Source organism: Saccostrea cucullata, unplaced genomic scaffold, assembly GCF_032062105.1.
Source record: "Saccostrea cucullata isolate Sc308-1 unplaced genomic scaffold, CSIRO_AGI_Scuc_v1 ctg10070, whole genome shotgun sequence".
Taxonomy (NCBI): domain Eukaryota; kingdom Metazoa; phylum Mollusca; class Bivalvia; order Ostreida; family Ostreidae; genus Saccostrea; species Saccostrea cuccullata.
This window is the reverse complement of record NW_026933243.1, coordinates 22,281-45,808: the sequence shown is the minus strand read 5'-3', so window position 1 is coordinate 45,808 and position 23,528 is coordinate 22,281. Positions and strand designations below refer to the sequence as shown.

Below are 23,528 nucleotides of genomic sequence, written 5' to 3'. Positions count from 1 at the left end.
TTTTTTGGTATTTCCATTCCTTCATGTCTCCTTGATCTGGTCAACAGGAAGTTTAAAGTATCACTTTTTATGCATTAATTGTCGATGTTTGTATCATAATACTTAAAAATTGCAAGTATATCAAAATTAGAACACGAAATGGAGAGATATGAGTGAAACGCACATGCTAATGCAAAGGCTGAGAAATTAATTTTTGTATTCCATTGCATAAACAAACCGGATATGGTCTTTGTTCCATCATAACTTCCCTATTAATAAAATTAAAGAACTTTTGAAGCATTTATTACTTGAAAAAATACAATTTAATCGAAAAATGATTTAAATATTTGACAGATTTTAGTGACTGACTGACTTTTTTAAGGAATGCTGATATGAGAAACTGTCGCCATAATTGATAAATTAAATATAAATGCAAGGGGTATTCTGGGTTTTTGTTTAAAAAATAATCAGTAGTTTCTAGGTAAATTAAATGTTCATATTTTTTTAATTTTTATTTTTTTGTTATTATGTAAAATCTCATTTGAATTGTATATTTTTCAAAAGAAATGTCTGTGTGAATTTTCAATTCCAGAGCTATACATGTATATGTTCTGTTTTTACATCACATACTTAGATATTGTGATATTATATAGTAATTAAAATATTTCACGTAATTTTAGTGGTAAAAAGTTGACTTTTTATACAACATTACAAAATAGCTATTTATCAATTGAAATTTTTTTTATAAAAATGCATGTTGTCTAGTCGAATGTTTGATTTCACGATATTTTTACAGGAGTTTTATAGGTGAGGCCTATCGATTTATGTCGGTAATAAAAGTTTGGTTGAATTTCTAAAGAAATATTTTGTATTCAAGAACAAGATATCAAAGGTTTAAAAAAATTACCCCAAGAAAATCTTTTGCATATCTTTTGTGTACTATAGATATGTATAACAACTAGCTGACACAGGAAAGCATTGAACACATGCATGTTTTTTTTTCATTACGACTCACCAAAATAATTCATCGTCCTGTTATATCTTTAATGCATTCTTCGTATAGACCCTGGAAGAAGGATTGTATGATAAAAATAAATAGGAGGAAGTTTATGTAGGTTTGTCAATATAACTTAATGTAGTAGTAATTAAACCAGTCAAAGTTAATCAAAATCCTTCTTCACAAATTTTGATCGAAAACATAGTTTAAAAAGTATTTTATTCATAATTGAACAGCAGACCAAAGGCCTATATTAGTTCTCTCCTAACTAAAACATAATCGAAAACATAATCTCAACAACATAATATATACAATAGACCCTATCAAGGTTATTGGCCGCCATCTTGGACTGGGGGCAAACATTGGGGGCTGACGTCATAATAAACAATGGTCGAATCGAGCTCCGCAGCTGACGATGCAGCGAATATAATCGCCGCGTATAATTTACCTGCGTCGTAACAGTGTACCTAGGTGTGCAGAAGAGATCCCAAGGTAATATTTTTTGACCATAAACAAGTATTTTATCTTTGATTTACACTTTAATGACGTAAGTTGCATATTTACTCAAGGTTGTCAGAATCACGTGGCCGACGAAAACGCTTCCTGTACTTTGGAGGTCGGTCATGTTTTGCATTGCCCTGACTATATGCGGCATATTTCAGTACTGGAATTTTAGTGGTCTTAGGTGGTGATGATTTGGATGCTAAGCAATATTTTTCCGAAGGTCTGAGACAAAATTTCAATTTTTTATAGAGCTTTGAAATCGGCCAAAGGGGGGTGAGATATCGAAAAAATATAATGCATCGGTATAAGATGAATTCTAATGAACAATATCCACGTTGAACATTATATTTAATGAATATAATATAAATAAATTATATTTTGTATATTATATGTATAAATTAAGTGTCATTGATTCATTACACCTTCACTTACTTTACTAGTTACTAAGTCATTCACAGTACAGTATTGACATTGTTTATACAGAAACTCTTGCAAATATATACATGTACAAGGGGGTCAAGAAATATGAAAGATATAAAGACACCTTGGAAAAAGTATTTTTCCCCATGAAAATATTTTTTTTCATCACTGCAATTTTGAATACTTTTATTATAATTAAGAATATTGCTATAACTATTTGCACAAAATTTTAAAATTGAGTGATATCTATATATATTTTATTTTAAAATACACAGTTCATAAATATAACAAATATTTTACATGCATAAAATAAGATATGACTATCCTCAAATTCATGTTCAGTCAATTAAACAAGGAGAAATAAAATAAATAAAAAAAAGAAATAAAAGGAAACCAAAAGGATTTTAATATTGATTCATGTATAGTTACACCAGAAAAAATATCCATGGTGCATGCATATGAAGCATAAATGTGCAATTTTACACAATTTAACATTATTGTAGAAGAGAGGATGTCCTAGAAACACCTGGAGGCTTGACTCGGAGTCAGAGTTAAAGACACAGGATGTGACATGACAGGATGCAGCTAAAGCAGCTCCGAATCGAGTTCGTAAGACGTTGGAGGACTGTCGTTGATGGCCTATGTTCCTCACAGAACGACAGGCCGAAGTAAGTACATGAAGTAAGTAGCAGGTACATGCCATTGTGCTTTCAAACTTTGTTATTTGAATTTTAAACAAACAAATTAGTTTTGAAATTAAAGTAAATCCCTGAATAAATACATATATTCAAATCAAAAAATAGGAATTTAAAGGTTTGAAAATAAAAATGATGTATTTTTTGTTCCATCTGTTATAAAAAGCCCATGAAATTGGATCAAAAAGTAGATAAATATAGTAGCATTTTGACATAATACCACCAAATTACAAGCATGAATAATTCGTAATATGCTAAGATCTTCCTCAAATTTGCAAAGCCAATTTTTATTTTGTAAATACTTAGTTTAAAGAAATGAATATTTACAATATATGAATCTTACTTAACAGCAATGAGTTTAAAAATTATCAAAGATATTTCATTAGGAAATTATCAAATTCTTGTAATTATACATGATTACATGTATCTATCTATTTTTTCAGAAGAGTGCTCTTTCAACACTGCATGGAAATATAAGCAGTAATATGCCTCAAGTAAGTTTTATCTCTTCATATTTCAAATTTAAAGGAGATCAAGTTGTTTTGCTTTATTGCAACTTTTGCTTTGAAATGCAGTTATGTTGAATGATTGAATGACTCTTCTTGAGAAAGAGGTTGAGAAATGTGTGAAATGTGCAGCAGTTTTTGAAACTGTTTAATAAATCAATTAAGGCTATTTGCAATGATTTGAAACCATTTGTAGATTCAAAATGCATTTATATTATAATCATTTTACAAAATTATAATTATCATAAATGATAGTCTCTGTGCTATTTCTGTTATAACATATTTCTTTCTGATAAAATCATAGATACTAAACTCTGAAGAATAATGGTCCTACTCCTTTGAAATGTATAATCTTCTCATTACAGATTTTGAAGAATCCTCAATTCAAATCCAGACTGCGGCAGCCCTACATGTAGCTGTTGGACTCGTATGGGATAACAATAATCAAAAGCCACGATATCCACGCATGGATTTTATCTCATCTTGAATAAATGTAGGGAAATCACATACAGTCTATTTTCTGATAGAAACTGAAAGAGAGAGGGCTTTACATTGTCCTTTTGAATTTGCTAGGACGTTTTTTTATGAACTTTAAATTACCGCTCATGTACATATTTTTGTTGAAAGATAAAGTACACTTATTTACACAAATACTGATTAGCTTCAACTAAATAGTAAGGATTTAAATTTGCCATGGATATTTTAATTTTACCAATTTGACCAAGGTGTTTGCAGACTGACATGTTTCTTGAACACATTATACATGTTATATTACCTCTATTTGAAATACATGTACAATGTAAATACCTAGAGTACTTACTTTTTTATATACAATCTATTTGCATATGCATATATTTGCATGTATACTCAGAAAAATCAAATGCATGTTTTTTTCAAAGTTGTTACAATAAGAGCTACTATTAAAAAAGGAAAGAAAAAAACATTTGCTTTTAAAAATACATGTAATAATCATGATAAATAATAAATTTGTACATGTATGTAATTACTAATTACTAAAATTGTTTTCAGTTAAGAATACTTGACTCTCTTTAGCACTTGATCCTTGGGATGTCATGTGCTATATATGAATGTGATTTACCCACATTTTAAAATTGAGCTCTAGATCTAGATGCCAGGTCTGTTGAAGAAATTTCAGGGTGATGAAGGAAGGGGGGATCAACTGAAACATAATGTTTTGACAAGCAAAAACAAAGTTCATATTAATAATTGGGGGGACAAAACAACTGTATAGATAAGATTATTGTATCGTGTGATGTGTATATATTATATCCATTGGATTTAATTATTGAGGGGTACACGGTAACACCCCAATCCACATATGGTTTCTTTCATGTCTGCTTCATAAATTGCTGAACATTATACAGTGATCCATTGACGAGTGAATCAAAGAATCTAATTTCACTAAATTTGTAATTTTTAGCTCTACTGGTCAGAGACCAGAAGAGCTTGTGCAATAGTAATGTGTCCATCGTCTGTCCGTCTGTCTAGCTGTCCGTCTGTCTGTAAACAATTTTTCAAAATGCTACTCCTCCTATAGTTTTGGTCGGATTTCAATATAACTTGGCACACAAGTAGACTATACTAAGATACATAATTCTGTGCATCGGTTTTTATTTTGATGAGTGGCAAGAATCAATAAATAAACATTGATATATTTTTTTCTGGGCTCTGGTACCGCTCTCCGTATCTTTCTTCACTGTTGACGTAAACACAAGGTGATATTAGAAAAACCATGGACTGATGCAATAAGAAAAAAACTTTATAGACTGGACTTACAAAATTAGTAAGGAACATAAAACAACAAAAGTTCTAAAATTTGTTAAAAAGTGTGTTGAAAAAAATATCTTTCTTTGTTGATATCTTGTTGCAGCTTTGGTCAGATGCATTCTGTAATTTTCTCGTGCGCTGTTGAGGACAACAATGTCAGTGTTGTTCCTATGTCAACCAGGAATTTAGCTTGGACACTTTGCACAGAGATGTCTATGTACATGCCTGCTTCACTTCACTTAGGCAAGATCCAACTCCTATTGATCCACTAGGACAGACTTTCTGTGATGTCTGTTTACTTCGTACTAGCCTGCTTAATCCCCTTTCTCTTTTGAATACTTGTGTTCACTTTCACAGGATCGTCTCTACAGCTTGGGTCAATAGCGTTTTATGTGGCCTTCCTTGTTACATTCATAACAACGCAATGGTTTGCCTCTTGCTTGTCTGTCATAGGTTTTACTGACTGACCGATTCAGCTTCAGCTTTTGGATCTCGTTGGTTAATCTATTTATGTTAGCCTCCATGGACTTTATCCATGTCTCAAGACTGTTTTGGTCAACCTCACCAAATGAGAGTTCTGTTGCCTATACTAGTATAAATGTTCCTTTTCTTTTGATATCATTGACAGCTGCTTGTTCCCACCTCTGATGTTTCGGAAGTCCGTGTTTGCTCTTCTCCTATTTTGTATTGTTTTATGGACTTTGAGATTGAATACTAGTATTGTTCGTTATCTCCACATCCTTCTTCTAGGTTTCTGCTGTCTGCTCGATTATAAGCCTCGAGTTCAACGGCTAGCTGGATGGCTTCATTCAGGTTTTGAGGACGAGGTTGTTTGTTCCGGATTCTCATCTCTGAATCTACCAAGGCATCAATGAATGGCATCTTTTGCCAAAGTCTCTTGCACCTCACCAGGTGCTGATGCATAGACCAGAGTGGTTTTTCGTCTAATGGCCTGACCTACCTTTGGTATTGACTCAGATGCTCTTTGTCTTCGTTGTTGTAACTGTACAGATCTCTTTGGTTAGAATAGGATATCTAGGGATCTAAGAAGTGTGTTGTAGTACTGACCAGTATACCTTGGCAAGTCACCTAGCACTGACTGTGCTTGGCCTCGCAGTGATATAGCGAAGTAAATACCCTTCTTATCCTCTGTGAAGCCGTTTACAACAGCGCAAGCCTCATTATGTGAGTTGTAGTCAAGCCAGGAACTGGTTCCATCATACGTGGCTATCTTGATTATATGGTCTAGATCTGCCTTGGCATACTCTGTCCCTATTGACAGCCTCTGTGGTTTAGGCGTGTCATAGTGCGCCGTACTCGTCAAATGACACATCTCCTAACATACCGGGCGGTAGATTATCAGTACTGCATGTCGCATATCCAGAGTCTTGGCTTACTGCATTTGTCTCACCATCATTGCTGGCTGGCGTTCTCATCTTCTCTATCCGCCTATGGTTTCTGACACTTTCTTATATGAATCCATGTTCAACAAAATCCCACCGCTGTCACCAAATAATGAAACGTGCAACGGTGCCGAGCTGGGTGTGTGTTGATATGGTTTGTATCACCGAGCCGTTACACTCAGGTTCGTTAAACTGTTAACTGAGATATTTATTGACCAAATAACATATATAGAAATATAATACAATAAAACAATGGGGTTTCTCCTGATTGCATAACCACAAACTGTGGTCAACGGGTGTCTCCCGCGATGAATTTCACTAGTCCTGCCACTCTACAAGTACTGTTGCTTCCTGCCACTGCCCCCACTTCTGTGGTATGCCACCTCTCTCTTTATTAAACTACTGCCTTATACAGATCTTACATTTTAGCTAATGTTATTAACCTTTAAAGTCTATTCCCTGCAATTGTGTGTCTTCAGGTCTTTTAACGATGTTAAAAAGTATAAACAGACAAGGTTTTACAACTCTGTCACCAGAGAGGTACATGTATCCTGAGTTTCCTATAATACAGCGTGTATTATCTCAGTGAAGTCTCAGTACTTCGGCAGTATCAAACTACATAAATTATCTTAGAATTTATATATTTTAGTGTTAAAACAAATTAAACAAAAACATATGACTAACGTTTTATACGAAACTAAATACAAAAACCAATTTCCGTTTCAAATTCATACCTCTTCAGTACATGTGCTAAATCTGATATACTTTCAATGTTGGTATTATGATAAAAACATTGACAAAAATGCAAACAATTGTTATAAATTAAACTTCCTGTTGATCAGAACAAAGAGAAGTGAAGCCATGGAAATATCAAAAATAATATTGTTTTTATTTGGATTTTCTGTATTTTTCTTCTGGGGAATATGTGAAAAAATATGTGGACCTCCAAAGTAAGATTACAGTTAAAAGTAAACAAAATATATTTATCAGAATCGCTGTTACTTTGAGTACAAGAACTTTTTGTGCTAAACCAACTGCTCTTTTTGTTATAGTTTATAAACCTTAAAAGTTATCATGCAGCTGTAGTTAAATCAAATTGCTGATTGATTTCAAATATACAATCGCTCATATTTTTAAAACAAATGTTATATTTTATGCAAATTATAAAATTTAATTCAGTAAACAATTCATAGTTGATTTCCTCATTGGTGCGCTGTATAAGCGGGAGCATGTTAATATTGTTCGTTTTCATAATCACGTATAAGATAAAAAAGTAAGCAACATTCAAAATGCGTACATTGTTTCAGCAGAATTGATAATATCCCCAGGGCTATACACACTTGCTCAAACGGATATAAGAGTCATCGACTTAACATTCATAGAATATCCGTAGCACCATTTCCAAATTTTTGAAAAAGGAACCTTTATATCCTTATTGAATAATGAATACCCAACCATTCGCTTTAATTATACCCCCCGCTTGAAAAGTAGGAGGGTATATAGTAATCGGTATTTCCGTCCGTCCGTCTGTACGTCCGTCCGTCCGTCTGTTACGCTTTGGGGTACCCATCTCTTATCCGCAACTCCTCTCATACCACTGAAGGAAATTTAATGAAACTTTCACAGAATCTTTATTACATATTGCCATTGTGCACCTCTTATTTTACTGTTTGATCTGACATATATTATGGATTTTCCAGAGCAAAACATGGACACTGCCATTATATTTATATGGGAGGCGGGGGTATCATTTAGTGAGCTCATTGCTCACAGTACCTCTAGTTTCTTTTCATGTAGATGTTTCTGTTTAAAATTTTGCTCCGAAAACTACATTCTTGTTGCCAATGAAGAATTTCAGCATCTTTTTAATATCAACTTCAAGTACCTGAATAATTGTTTCCTCAAAAAGTGCTGTGATTCAAACGCAGATTCAAAACCTAGCTTCAAGTTTTTTTCAATACTTTATATACTCATGAGTTTAACAAAGATGTTACAAACCTCTGGTAAAACCCTAACGTATTGTTCATTTAATCTCCTTTATTCATTTATCACCCCAAATTTATTTTAAAAAAAACCAAGCGAATGATAATTGATTCGCATATTACCTTCAAGTTATTTTTTACGATTCTTTAATAAATTTCTGAAACATTTTATCCATTCTCACAAAAAATTAAGGTCTTCCCTATCATACTTAGCTCAAAGTAGATAGTGCAAAGAATTCAAGATGAATAAGTTGTACATTGCAGATCAGATGGTACACAAACATGCTGCCCTTATTTTCAGGCAATAGGTACAGATTGTGTGGGTAGGTATAACAATTATCAAATTTCATGATTATCACAAATGCTATTTTTTCACACAGAGTAGATAATGCCAAAATTTTTCAATTTTGATGACCAAAAAAAAAAAAAAAACCCCGATAAAATGTATTGTATTTATATAAACTTTTCCTTTGTGCTAGCTCTATAAAGATATTTTGCTTAATGCAAATTTGTCATTTTATATACGAGGAATATTTTTTTAAAATAAGAGTGATTAAACTCAGTAATAAAAAGATTCTAAACAATAAATTAAAGCACTGCTCTTCCCTAGATTACTGTTCAATTTTAAAAATACATGATATACAAGTAATGTTTTTTTCAATTCATAGAAAAATGTTGCCATTGTCACTAAGAATGCCCTAAGTTTGTAGTAATGGCTGCAATTATCATCTGAAGGAAAACAAATACTATAATGAAATTCTATATATCGCATATAGTTTGCAACAAGAAACTTTCAGAGATATTGTAACAAACATACTCTTCTCGTAAGTGCTACCCAAAAAATCTTTTCAGCGTTTTATGGACTTTACATCGTCATTAAAATAGTATTTTAACTTATGTAGATTTTGATATTTAAGGGTTGTATTATCTTTATTTAATACCAAGGTATATTTTCGAAAAAATATTCTACATTTAACAAAATTATTTTTCCAATTTTGACAGAATGTCCAGTAGGATACTTTGGTATGAACTGCAATATTTCCTGCTTTTACCCAGCATATGGTAGAAGATGTCAGAACAGGTGTTATTGTTCCAATGAAGATTGCGATAACGTAATAGGATGTCTCATGAGAAGTAAATATAACAATTTCCTTTTTGTTTTAAAAAGTTTGACTTTTTATTACTTGATTACAAAAATGGAAGATTTCTCTAACGGACGAAACATTTTAATTGAATGGGGACAGGGGCTGAATCATCATGAAGTACCCTTTGAAAAGAATTAGAAAACGTAACAACAAAGATGTGAGATAATGTATAGTGATCGATCTCCGAAAAATATAAACGTTACAATTCTGTAAAGCGGGCATATTGCACGGACCCAGAATATTCCAAAGGTGAGATCAGGTGCCTAGGAGGAGTAAGCATCCCCTGAATCCCGCCGTGAGCCCTACACAGGTAAAATTGCAACGTATGTTCAACATACGTTGAACATACGTTTAACATATGTTCCGAAACATATGTTCGCCATAAAAAACGAGCAACGTATGTTCAACATATGTTTCTAAACATATGTTGATTATATGTTTAACATATGTTATTCATATGTTTTGTATGATCATATGATGAACATACGTTTATGTTCATATGTTGATCATATGTTGAGCACATGTTAATTTTATTTCTTTCCTTACATTTTCCTATTAATAATTGGTATTTCCTTGGATTGCAATGTGAACCAAATATTAAACTTGGCCTTAAATGCCTTAAGCAAACAATAAGAAATTAAAAGAACAAAATTGTAAGCATTAATCCTGCATTTATTTTTCAAATTTTTACACAATTCTGGCTTCGTTTCCCCGACAGTGACTGCATTGCTTCTGAAATGATGAAGAAAATTATTAAATAATCAAGAAGTTCCAATGTCATGATAATTACATGTATTATTGACTAAAATATGTTACTACAAAAAGTAATTACCTTGAGCACTTAAGAAATTTCATCAGCCCCTTCGATAATGGTCAAACGATTTGAAAACTTCTCATGTTAAGGCAGGGGTGGAGCCTACAATGTAAAGATTCTGCTGATTGAGCTCTTGGATATACAAAAAAGCACTGCAAGTAATTAAGGTATATGTAATGTGATTTGAAACTATATAACAGATGAAATTGTGAAAAGTTAACGATGACAAGAATAACGACAGACAAGGGACAGACTTCAATCCAAAAAGCCCATTCTAGTCTTAGGCTCAGGTGAGCTTTTAAGCAATAGCAATAACTTTTTCAAAATTTTGACAATTGAATTTCGAATGTTTAAATAGTAAATGCAGATTGCAAAACATGCTATAGGCATAATTCACAATGATTGAGATACAAATGTATAACCCTTGACCAAAAAATAAATACTACAAACAAACAGACAAGCATAAAAAACCCCAGACATTTTGAATACATTATAATCCTAAAACTTTCTTGGGGAAAAAATTAAAAAAAATTAAGTTGATTACAGACTATTTCCTTACCTATTTTGAAGCAAGCTTGGGGTCATGGTGTCTGTTCTTCAATGTATTCACTATGAAAAAGGCAGGCTGTATATTACACCTTTAAAAATATCAAATAATAATTCACACAGTTTATTATGTGCATATATAACTACAACAGAGACTAGTTTCTCTAGTGTTGATAAAAAGAATTAAAATGTTAATTGATGTATAAATAATCAATGAATTAACTGATACTTGTTGGAGTTTTTTAATTCAGTTTTTTCAGTATTTTTTTAATTTCATAAAATTGAATACACACATTTTTTTTCTTATTGTTCTTTTGACACTTGTAAATCATGAACACATAAAGTAGTACCTTGTATGTCTGCTTTAGATGAAAATTTATCCCCATTTACATGTAGATATTGCGTTGTTTTAGGGCCAGAAAATTCTCTTCATATCTTACAGGTTTTTAAAAATGTGCTGGAACATTGTTCTGTAAAAAAAAAAAGAGTTGGATATATTTTAAAAAGCCATTTAATCATGAATTTAGATACAAGTGAAAAAAGAATTTTCTCAGGAAATATTCATTCCTTGAATACTCATTACTGGTAAACACTATGATTATTATTGTATGTACCTGATTTGTCATCACGCAATCGCCAATAAAATCGGCATTGGGTCAATAACTTCCATCGTCACTCAATAAAATCGGCAATGGGTTCTTTGAATAAAAACGACTCTGGGACGCTGAACTTAAGTTGCTTAGTACATATGCCTAATAAAAACAAAAAGTTTTCATTAAATTGTTAAAAGAACCGTATGGATAACGATCTGAACATAACATTTTACTTCAACTGCTACACAAAGTTTCTACAGTTCTACTTTCACTTTCATATCGAGATCGTGTATATATACTGGTGTCTCAATATATCTCAGTCCTTAATTCTTTTGCATAAAAAGTATAATTTCAAATTTTTGATTTAACTTTTATCAAATATTATTTATAATGCTGACTATGACCTAACTTTTTAGTGTCAAATTATTTTCCAAGCTTGCATCGTTTAATTTGTGGTTTAGTTTTAAAACAAGAAGTCTAATTTACCTCCTAAATTGGAGAGTCTCATTGTATCGCGGTATGGGAAAACATGGATGCTTCTAGTTGACATGAACGTCAGTTTTTATTTTTGAATTTTGATGTAAGTCTACATGAAAAATAAACAATTGTACAATCTAAACACTTTTAAAAGATGAACTTTATTAAAATTTTTATTAGGTTATAAATTTAATGGTCTAAATATCATAAATCGGGACTGGAAATCTGTAAAATTACGTTTTATATGAATATTTTTTTTTTCAAACAGATGTTCCATATTTCTTAATCATCAAAAAAGTAAACATGGGTAGACTTTACTTTACCGGTCCCCAGATCCGCAAGATCCTCGCGCTCATTGGACTATGACGTAACAACTACGTCACTCAACTGAAATGGGTTTAATCTACACACTACTATTCGACTGATTAGGGTTAGTCTTGCACCCACCTGAGAGATTAGGGTTAGTCCTTCACTAGTATTCGACTGATTAGGGTTAGTCTCGCGTCCATCCGAGAAATTAGGGTTAGTCCTCGCACATTATTCGACTGATTAGGGTTAGTTTAGCATCTGCCCGGGAGATTTCGTCTGAACGTCTTAGTCCTTGCATACCATACGATGGATTAGGGTTAGTGAATCGTTCTTTTAGTTAAAAAATTCAGTTGTTTCTGTAATTTTTCCAAGATCATAATTCAGATTCATAGGCATTTCCTTCGTTTGTTTACATGGAAGATTGGCTAAGTCCGAAAGAAATGACATTAAGCATGCGCCGCACGCGCTTCGTTCAGAATTATTCTTTGTCGATTTTTTCCATGAATAAACAACTATTTATTAATTTTTTTCAGAGAACGAGGTTAAAAACTTTGTTTAAAAACAAAGTTTTAAACTAAACTTTTAACCGTAGAATTCAATTTTGGGGTCAAAAGGCCAAAAAACCTCGTATTTAAATTTTTTTTCGATCGCTCACGCGATCTCATATATACTGAAGTCGCCTTCGGCGACACTACATTTTAGCGCGTTTTTCTGGGGACCGGTAAAGTAAAGTCGTTCCGTAAACATTAAGAAACAAACAGATTGTCCATCAACAAAAGGGATATAGGCTATGTATCCAATTTTTTTCAATATACCGCGATACAATGAAACCCGCGATATAATGAGAATCGAGTATATAATATGTAAGAATAACTATTGACAAAAGAAAAACAAATTTATATGAAAAATTGGTAATGCTGGATCCGTATGGTTTTTCATTTATCATAAACAAATCCAATTTTTTTATTTGATCACCAGCAGACCAGGTTCGGCTTTTATGAACTGCATTAGATCTGTACTTGTGGATAGGAATGCTGCGCTATGCACAAAGTTTATTCACTTCTCTTTAACCGTAATGAAATGATTTTAACACCATGAACTAGGCCAAAAGTCTTCAAAAAATATCTGAGAGCACTTACCTTTTTCCAACACCCAAGACTTCTGCTGCAACAGTGACGTCAAATGTGACGTACACTTTCATCCGATATAAACCAAAACCGGTCCGGAATAAACCAAATGAAAACATAATACATTTTTGTTTTTACCTGATCATAAATTTAGCTTTAAAAAAGTAAAATATTTTGTGAAGATTTGAACAGTGTGGGATGAGGGTGCAGAGTAACGGAGTAGACATCCTTCTTTTTTATGCGAGCGTCTACAAGAAATGATCATCTACATTCTTGTAAATAAACACTAAAATTCATCTTGATATGTTTTTGAATTTATTTTTTTTTACCTGAAGTACATTGCTTAAAAATTAACATAAAATAAATTTTGTGTAATTTATATTAGACTTTAAAGCAGGCCACAGATTTCTCTCTGGGGGGGGGGGGTGTCTATGAAAGGTATACCCAGTCCAAAAAATGTAACCAAGAAATTAAGGGAATAAGTGAACTTAGTTTATTACGATTTTAATTTATGATTTATCTAAAATGTAAGGTAACTCTCAACTTTGTTGGCAGGAAAATTGAGCTGTTGAACATTTCCTGACGTTGGAGATGTTTTTTTTGTAAAAAGTGTCAAACTCAAAACATATGTTCAACGTATGTTTTGAGTCGGTTATATGTTCAACATATGTTTTAAACATGTGTTCAACATAGGTTTTAAACATATGCTAAACATACTGTGGAAAATTCATATGTTCAACGTATGTTTAACTTATGTTCAACATATGGTTCTCAAACCATATGGTTAACATGCGTTGCAATTTTACCTGAGTATGTATTAATTGATCAAAGATATGTTGTGTAGTCAATTCAGGTATAAAACATAGGCTTAATACTTAGTAGGAAACAAGTCAGCCTAAATATAAATCAATGATAAATCACATTTATCTTCAGAGTCGTTATAACAATGTACAAAATGGCAACTTTAAAAGAGGTTTTCGAAATTCAAGTAACATCAACTTATCTGTTACTAGCTTGCCTCGGTTTAGATTTATTACTTCTCAATTTTTTTTCTGATTTATGTTAATGCTAAATATTTCTTCAAAAATCTAAGGTTTGAAGTAAACAGTCTTAAGAATATGATGTTGGTTTCTGATATTGCATTAATCGTTCCATTAATACTTGCATTTGTTTATTTCTGAGCTTAGTCAGTAAAATCCGTGCGATAATCTAACTAAAGAAATCTTTTGAGGCGATGATTTTAAGAATCATCAATTAAGCGAGACTCTTTGTCCATACAATCCTCATTAAGTCAAACATACCCCTTTCTTAGTCCTTTAATTGTAACACGAACAAAAACAAATAACCACGTCTATTTAAAATAGTAAATTATCATTATTTACCCCCATTGCAATGAAAGTCAACATTAAGCGATTAGTAATCGATCCTAGAAAAACCTTTAAACAAAAGATATCGGTAGACAGGGCATAAAGCACGGACCCTATATAATGTAAATATTGTAAATAATGCTGTACAACTTGAACCAAAACTCTGCTAACTTTCGGCTCAAGGATAGATTGTATTTGCTTACAAGGTCTTTTTATCGACCACAAAACCTGCAAAATGCTGGTGTTAAACGAAACTTGTTGATATCCGCGTAATATCAGCTTATGTTACAACAGTTTAAAAAAAGAATTTGTATAATATTTAACGAATTTCACAAAAGAGACATCCTGACAATTTTATGCTGACAGCGTTTGCACGCTCTTCTAAACTCAATTGCAGGGTACGATATAATATTTTTCAAGTTTTTGATTAGTATAAATTAAAAATAAAGGAAATGAACATACAATAACAAAACCGAAATCAAAAAGCGTAAACATGATTTTCAATTTTTCAATAATTGATACTTCAACGTTGACATTGTAGATGTTAAAGGAATGTTTTTTGAGTTTTGTGTGAGTTATGGATGTGTAAAATTCACACATCTTGGCGTGTAGGCAGATTTTTTTTAGAGCGCGGTAGTGCTTCATGAAAACTATGTTTATATGAAGTTTGTTTGATTTTCTAGCTAATAATTCACATTACTTAAATAAATACCTGATATTTATATTTTACACGTTTAAAAGGAAACAAATATAGTGAATATGTGAATTTTAGCTGCCCCATATCTCGCATTTTTATCATTGTCTCTGTACCCTCATTGTGACGTCACTAAAACGCAATTTCAAAGCTAGTTTAGTAGAATACCACAGCAAATGTAAAATTTTAAGATATAAACAACGTTATGCAGTGAACTTGGTATTATGAATAGTTGTTTAGTACTTAGTGATGTTGTGAAAAATATAATATTAGAGAAAATCTTAGCTTACAGAAGGGAACGACTGCTTGTCTCCACTGGAAAAAACATGACGATAAAATTAGACCTGATTAATTCTCCATTCAATCATAAATATTTCACAATTAACAAAAAGTCTAAGTGTTTACTCTAAAAAATAAATTTGTTTAAAAACTACATGAAAGGTATGATATTCTCAAATTATTATCACCAATGAGTCTTCTCAACAATTGTCGATAGAAAATCAATTAACATTAATGAAAACCAATGTCCTGTGGCAAGGCTTAAAAGCAATAAATCTGAACTTTTGGCACATATTTCATGTAATCAGCTTCTTTTTGTGACCATTGTCCTTTTTTTTTTTTTTTTACAAATAGTTTAACTAAAAAAAAAAAAACATTTAAAAAATGACCATTTAGGAAGTCGATAACTCATAAATCGGCACTAAGTTGTTCATTTTTCACACCTGAGTTACCTGTCCTTAACACAACATCGGAAAAGTCAATTATAAATTATTAAACTTTTTAATGATGTAATTAAAAGTATGCATAAGTTATTACCTTGTTTGGTAATTTCATGTACCTATAATTCTATCTATACAATGTTTTTACCATATGTGCAACTTGAAAAACTAGTTGAAAGGCCTAAAATTACATTACACACATTTTTTTTTATAGATTGTGCTTCATTTTTATCGCCAACTTATCACAATTTGAAAGCATTGTACATAATATAACCAGATGGGAGGGGTTCTAGATCTTCTTGTGAGGCCAAGTTTTCGCAATGGTACGAAAATATGGCAACAAAGTGGTTCTTATGACAGTCCAGTATCATCTCAAACAGTCTGAATTATCCTAAAAGAGGTACACCTAAGTGTAAGATGCCCAAGACTTCTTGTGCAATGCACTAGCCTGCCAAATCCCCGGATCTGAATCTTATTGAACACATTTGGGTCTTTAAAAAATAATGTAGAAGCCCACCCCTCACTTCCACACCATCTCAATCAGCGGTTAGAAACATCGAATAGGTGTGCAGCAGATCGGTCAGCCTCCTATTCAGATGTATGAGAAAGGGACGTCTTGCAGTAATTAGAGCGAGTTGAGGTTTTACGCCACAGAGATTATTTTATGTGAATTTTCATTATAGGTTTACATCATTTCCTTGACACTTTGCTTTAAAGTCTGACAAGATACTTATATGAAATTAATGCAAAATCGACCTGAAATATGCATCATAAACCATAAATAAAATAGATCATTAATTGTATTCATTTGTTCATTATAAAATGAAAGGTATATTTAAAGAAGTCTGCATTTTTACTCTATGAACAATAAATTCCCCCTAGTTCAAGAACATCAAACTGTGAGGCCATAAGTTTCACAATTTTTTAAAAGACCCATTTGTTCATTATTTTAATGCACTTAATTTTCCTATTGGTATATTTTGGGTGAAAAAAATTTTTGAAGAATTTTTTAGGCATTCTCTCATTATGACCAGTAGAATCCCGCCTTTAACACCAGGACCCCTGAAAATGGCGTCATGCTATTTTATGCCATTTCGGCTGCGGACTCAACACTAATTGTAAAATGGCAATGTGCGGTTGCTTGATGTCTAATAGTGAAGACGATTTTAAAGAGTTAATAATAATTAAGATTGATGTCATGGGCACGATTCCTCAGGTACGGGGATGGTAGTCAAGTATCATGAAATTCAAATATTTACTTAATCAGTGGAAAGAAAGGAAACAGGTGGCAACAAATGGAGCAAAGCAACATTGCGTCTAATCTATTGCTTCTTATATGTCAAAAACTAATATTCTATTATGTTATAAAATATATTTTTATTGTGAAAAAGCCGCTTTTCACTTCACGTAAACTGACTCAAAATTTCATATCTCATAAACAAGGACGTTGCGTTTAAATGACGTTTTTTTCCGGATGTTATCATAAAAATAATAATCTCAGTGGTATTTCTTTAAGCCATCTTTATTACATGTTCAAAGAAGATGCAGCTGCTGAAAGGATGTTTTTTAGAAAGAGTAACCCCTGCGGGAATACTTTTGTGGAATTTAAAACAATACACATGTATATTCATAAAATGTACAAATATCAATCGATGCACCTGATGCATAATGCATTTATTAGTTCTTAAAATGTTCTTTTCTTACGACTTTACTTTAAAACTTTCTCTGAAAAAGAACATTAAAAAAATTGTGTTTGTTTTCTTGTTCTTTAATGTCCCTTTCAAGAATTTTTCAATCATATGAAGACGCCACCACTTGCATGCGGAGAGCTGCAAAGTTAGATCTATGCTCCACACTCAGACAATGAGGAATATGTTTTGCCATCACGTACTGCGACAGGGTCTCATCCGAAGGACACGTCCCGCAGTGGGAATTTTCCCCGCGACTTCAGAATCATCTACAAGACTCAAGAGCAAACGCTCTAACCACTGTGTTACACAGACAACCCTGTATTATGTCTTACACTCACAAAATAACTTATGGATTTTTATTTTTTCATGAAATCGGAGTTCAAATACTTGGGTTTCTTTAAATCTTTGGGCTCTGTATGTTGATAAGAAAAAAGAAAGATGTAAATTATAGATACAAAATAACCGTAAAACTCGCTTTTCAAACTTTTGGAAGAATTCATACAGACAGAATTGAGATACAATATGTATTTGATTTACATTTTTTCACAATTAAGTCTGATAAGAAAAGAGTTTTTAATTATTATGTTGGGAGGTGTGCTGTATTTGTATGTTTTCCTTATTATTGTAATAATCTCACACTTTTCTGTATTGGACTCTAAATTAGAAATAAAACGTTGTTTTAATATAATGTACTAAGAAATAACCTATAGAAAAAAAGTTATGAAATAAAATAGACTTAGTTTTCATTAGGTTGCGTTTCATTGACCTCTAAATATTTTTAATATTTGAAGTTTGCAATGGTGGCAAACAAGGAATACCATTAATTGTCGATTTCTTTTTGTGATTGCCGATTTTTTTTGTGGAGAAATTGTAAAATAATATTGAAATTTTTGAAATAGTCTATTGCACTAGCTATAGCAAATATTCTCCTTACCAATAGATTAATTTTATTATATTAGATTGATAGATAAATATTTAAGAGGTTTGTCTATTTTCTTTTAATCACCAACACATAAAATAAAAACTTCTTATGCTAAATATGAAACATTCTATGAAATATTTTACATAACACATTATACATATGACATGTTTGATTTTAGGTGAAGTTTTATATAGTGTGATTTATTTTTAATTTTGAATGTTCAGAAACCTTGGTGTCATTAGAAAAGGCTAGTTGTGTATAGCATGTACTGCGTGTATATATTACGCCTGGTCACAGTCCATTGTTCCTTTAAGGTAGAAAAACCTCTCAATCCACATAGAATATACAAAAAATACACCAACACGGTAGCAGGTGTCTTCGCGACACGTGTCTCCCCACCTGTGGCACGTGAGGACAGGTGCCCGCGAGTGGGGTTCAACGTAAAGAATTGAAAATTTGATCAACTTACAGACTACTTTAAATTTATTTAAAAAAAAAACTAAGTTCTAAATCACATATTTAGCACATTATACATATCAATACGAATATAATTGAACATATTACTAAAAACTATACCGTGTTTTCAGTGATATTGCATTAATTAACATCACGAAAGCGAGATATATGAAATAAAACAAAATTAAAAAAAAAAAAGCATACACATAATATACAATCTAATTAAAATTTTGAGATTTTCCATTCGCTCCCAGGGTATTGTTTCACAAAAGCAGACTTTTTACATATAAGAGTTCCTCGTGTAAATAAACATTTGGGGAACAAATGGAAGATTTAATTTTAATTAGATTGACATAAAATGCTGCAAATCCTGGGAACCATAACATCAAATTTTCAGGACATGTTTTCTTGTAATATTTTTAATGCTGTAAAACCGCGGCTTACGAATAAAATGTTTTCACGAAGACGGAAATAAAAATACATAATATATGTAGATATTAAATCAATGTTATTATAAAAATAACTAGTACATGTAACTATTGAACTATATATATATATGAATGGTAAAAAAGGCTTCCTAGTCAATATGTATTGTTAACAAATTGAAATTATTGAAATGATATCCATTAAGGAATATATATATAGAAACATGTATAAAGAATATAAATGCAAACCTTTCTATCTCAGATTATGTTCACTCTCGTAATTATCTGTATTTCATGCACCCTGAAGACACACTAATTTTCTTTGTAAACAACTTTACATTAAACGTAATCGTAGTTTTGTGAAAATGATGTATGTTTTCAAAATAATCAATTCCCGAGGGGGAGTATTGAGTTGGGTAATGTAGAAAATCCTTGTGAGAGGAATCGATTTTGTTTAAAAATGATATTTTTGAATTCCGACACAATATGAAATAAACAATTTTTGATACATTTAATATGAAGCAAGGATCTTGTATAATGTGCTTATCATTGATATCAATATCGGTAAGTGTAAATTTCCACAGAGCAGACACATCTCAAAATCTGAATATGAACTATTAGATATTTAAAATTAAAACCATTTTTTTTAAAATGTGTAAATAAATATAAGGATGATATGAGTTGATTTTTCTACCCTTTTGAAAAAAAATTATAGAGAAAAAGTTTCAGTTCGGTTTCAGCATGCGGAAACCATATGGAATCGAAATCAATACTAAAAAGATCATATGCATATGAGTTGATTTTTCTACCCTTTTGAAAAAAAAAATAGAAAACGTTTCAGTACGGTTTCAGCATGCGGAAACCATATGGAATCGAAATTAATAGTTTCCGGAAACTGAAACCTACTGAAACTAAAACGTATCGTTAAATTGACGTTTCATTAAATTTTACATTGGTTTCCGTTTTGCGGAAACTATTAGGAAACAAACCTAATGGTTTCAGTATACGGAAACCCTACTGAAACTTGCTGAAACTATTATATAGTTTCCGCATTGCGGAAACCATACAGGAAACTTCAACGCCAAGTTTCAGTAAGGTTTCCGCATAGTTTCAGTTTTGCAGAAACTAGACTTTTCATCCAGTGATCATGTATTGTATGTCCAGAATATTCCAGTAATATCATGTATTTACAACTTCCAGAATTTTCTAGACTTATGATAATGTATAAATACCCAGTCAATTGTAAGAATAAAAAAAAGACTGTCGTATAAGTAACATTGTTGTACAAGTAAGAGACTGATATAGAATACTTTCATTGGGACATTGCGTGCAGTAACGGACACTGTTGTATGTATATTTATATTCTTACTGTAAGTTTGTACCTTTTGATTTTTATATATTACTGTAAATAAATTATTGTTAGGTTTAAACTGTGTGATTGATCTTTGCTGGTATTTAAGGTTATTCTGGCCTATAACGGAATTAGGGGCTCGTCTTTAACCTTAAGAATTCTGTGTTGCATGTCAAGGATACATGTCTTTTAGAAACATACCTTAAGTTTTCAAAGTCGATCTTTCAATGGGGACTTTATCAATAAATGGTTCGATGTAACAAGAGCATTTATTCTTCGGTTTGCATATACACATTGAATTAATCAAGCTTTCTTAGATACAATTGAGTTGAAATTTTAAAAAAAGCCTATTTATGGTATTTTCTCATTTACCATACTCCTCTTCGACGTCTTGGTTTTGTCGAAATTTAGCGCAGATAACGGGCGATGCTACAGAGAAAGACCTAACCAAAACGTAGGATAAGGAGGTATTGTTTATCTTTTAAAATAGTAAATTGTTACTATTGATAGATTTTTTTTACATTTACGGTTTGAAAAGTTGAAATTTTGCAGGGGGCCAATCTTTGTGGTGCAAGACGCCACTATTCCTTAAAAGTGTGACAAAACATTCGCATCTTTCCAAGGTAGAATAAGTCCATTATGTCAAGGCCATATCACAAATATGATTTAATGACACCGTTCAGCACGAAATGGGTAGTGTAGTAATTAGCCTGTTAGTCACAAAGTATCAGATAAATCTGATTTTTTTTATTGCTAAGGTTAAAATCACACTAATGCCATATTATTTTTTGAAAGAAAACTTTTTTGGTTGTTACGCATCATTTGACTTTGGATAAGATATTAGTCTTATATTTATGCAATCTCTTAGGATAAACGGGGCAAAGGCCCACTCATACTAAAAAAATGGTCAAAGTTAAGAAATCTATCCTATTTGTCCTTTTTAATGCGTATGCTATTTCATGGGAAATAATTTCGGTCTTTTTGAAAGTGTTGTAAAATATAGAGATTTTACATAAAGTATAATTTAAGTTTAAATGAGATATCAAAGAAAATTTTGATATAATTGAAGTATCATTTTACACTTCATGTTCATTGCCTGCCTTGTTCATCTATCTTCTTTATAGAGATCCATTTGAACATTCTAAAAATGGAATTAGAAGGTAATGTTTTGCATTTTTAACACTTAAACAGTCCCATTTATTTTCTTCCTTGTTGAATTGATGCAATAAAGCATGCAAGTCACTTACTAATTGGGATGGCTAAAAAAGCAATTTATTTTATTATTTTTGGTGTTTTTTAATCTTTGTGCCTTGGGAGCGGTCAAAATATATGTGAACAACCATCCAAGTAAGATAAGTTTGTTTTTTCTCTCTCTAAATGTGTGATCCAGAAAAAAATAATGAAAAGTGATGGTAAAATTACTTCAATCAAAGTGTTCATCTTTTTTAAATGGTATGTCTCTATCAATATGATATATTCTTCAAATACAAATATATTTATTTTTCCACACACTGTTCGAATAGAACGAATCAATCAAATTAAATTTATTTGGTGCACCTTACATCTCACACTTTTTAGAGAAAAACTGCTTTCAGTCTTTTAAAAAATGCTAAAATAGAAGAGAACTACATATAATACACATGCTTTAATTTAAAACTTATATATTTATTTAATGTATCAAAGTTCTTGATTATTCTTGTATATGTAGGAACAGAAAGAGGATGTTGGTATCAGGCGTAGATTTCCAAACAGGAAATTTAATAGTATTTTTAGTGACTGTGCGTATTAACATAGCAAATTGGCTTTCGTCCTTCTCGTTCTCATGAACACACGTTTCTTCCAATCAGCCCTACTCTTTTTTTGCCATGTAATCGAAAAATTGGAAATATTTTGTTTTAGTCCTCTCCGTCTCTCTGTCTAATCGCGTGTCCACAAATATAATTACAACATAACCCATAACTTTTCGTTTGTTGGAAATATGACTCTCATATTTCACATGTATATTTCACGTGAAAATGCCTTTCCTTGGATAGCAGCTTATTTGAATTTTTGACCTTTGAGTTTGATCCGATTGTGCAAGAATTCACCCACTTTAAACCTTGACAATAATTTTTGAACAGTTAGTATGAAGGTCTTTATATTTCACAGTTGCATTCCATGTTATAAGCTTTTCCTCTAGATACAAACAATTTTAACCATTTGATCATGGCCTACTTTTTAAAAACCTTAACCTTGGTAATAACTTTTGAACAATCGGTGCTTGTGCTTTACTATTTTACATATGTTTTTCTAATGGCAAGGTCTTCCCAATTTACCAGTTTATAATATCTCTGTGGTAGTTATTTAACAACATAGTGATCAAAGCAACATATGACAATGGGTACTTTATTTTGATCTTAACCTTGAAGTTTACCAAATTAGAGTAGGCCATAATTTTTTAATAATTAGTGTTTGGACGTTTATGTTTCACAGGTATATTCATTAAGGGTCCTTTCTCTGGGAAAGAACATGTTTTATCCCTTGGCCTTGGTGTTTAACATGCATTTAAAAACTTCAACATACTTCAATTGCTGTAACAAGGGGACATTAGTGTTTCCACAACACATCTTGTTTTTCTC

The 23,528-nt window shown here is 31.7% G+C and overlaps 2 long non-coding RNA genes across 2 annotated transcripts; one reads left to right on the top strand and one right to left on the bottom strand.

The window, feature by feature from the left end:
* The first annotated feature begins 2,400 nt into the window (after window positions 1-2,400).
* On the top strand, window positions 2,401-3,836 carry LOC134237768 (uncharacterized). The gene is made up of 3 exons (XR_009985876.1): window positions 2,401-2,568; window positions 3,039-3,089; window positions 3,467-3,836. It is a non-coding gene; the product is annotated as an uncharacterized LOC134237768 (long non-coding RNA).
* A 6,234-nt stretch (window positions 3,837-10,070) lies between these two features.
* Window positions 10,071-13,328, bottom strand: LOC134237767 (uncharacterized). The gene is made up of 6 exons (XR_009985875.1): window positions 13,298-13,328; window positions 11,394-11,531; window positions 11,130-11,249; window positions 10,793-10,871; window positions 10,252-10,335; window positions 10,071-10,151 (listed from the first exon to the last, which is right to left on the bottom strand). It is a non-coding gene; the product is annotated as an uncharacterized LOC134237767 (long non-coding RNA).
* Window positions 13,329-23,528: the final 10,200 nt, after the last annotated feature.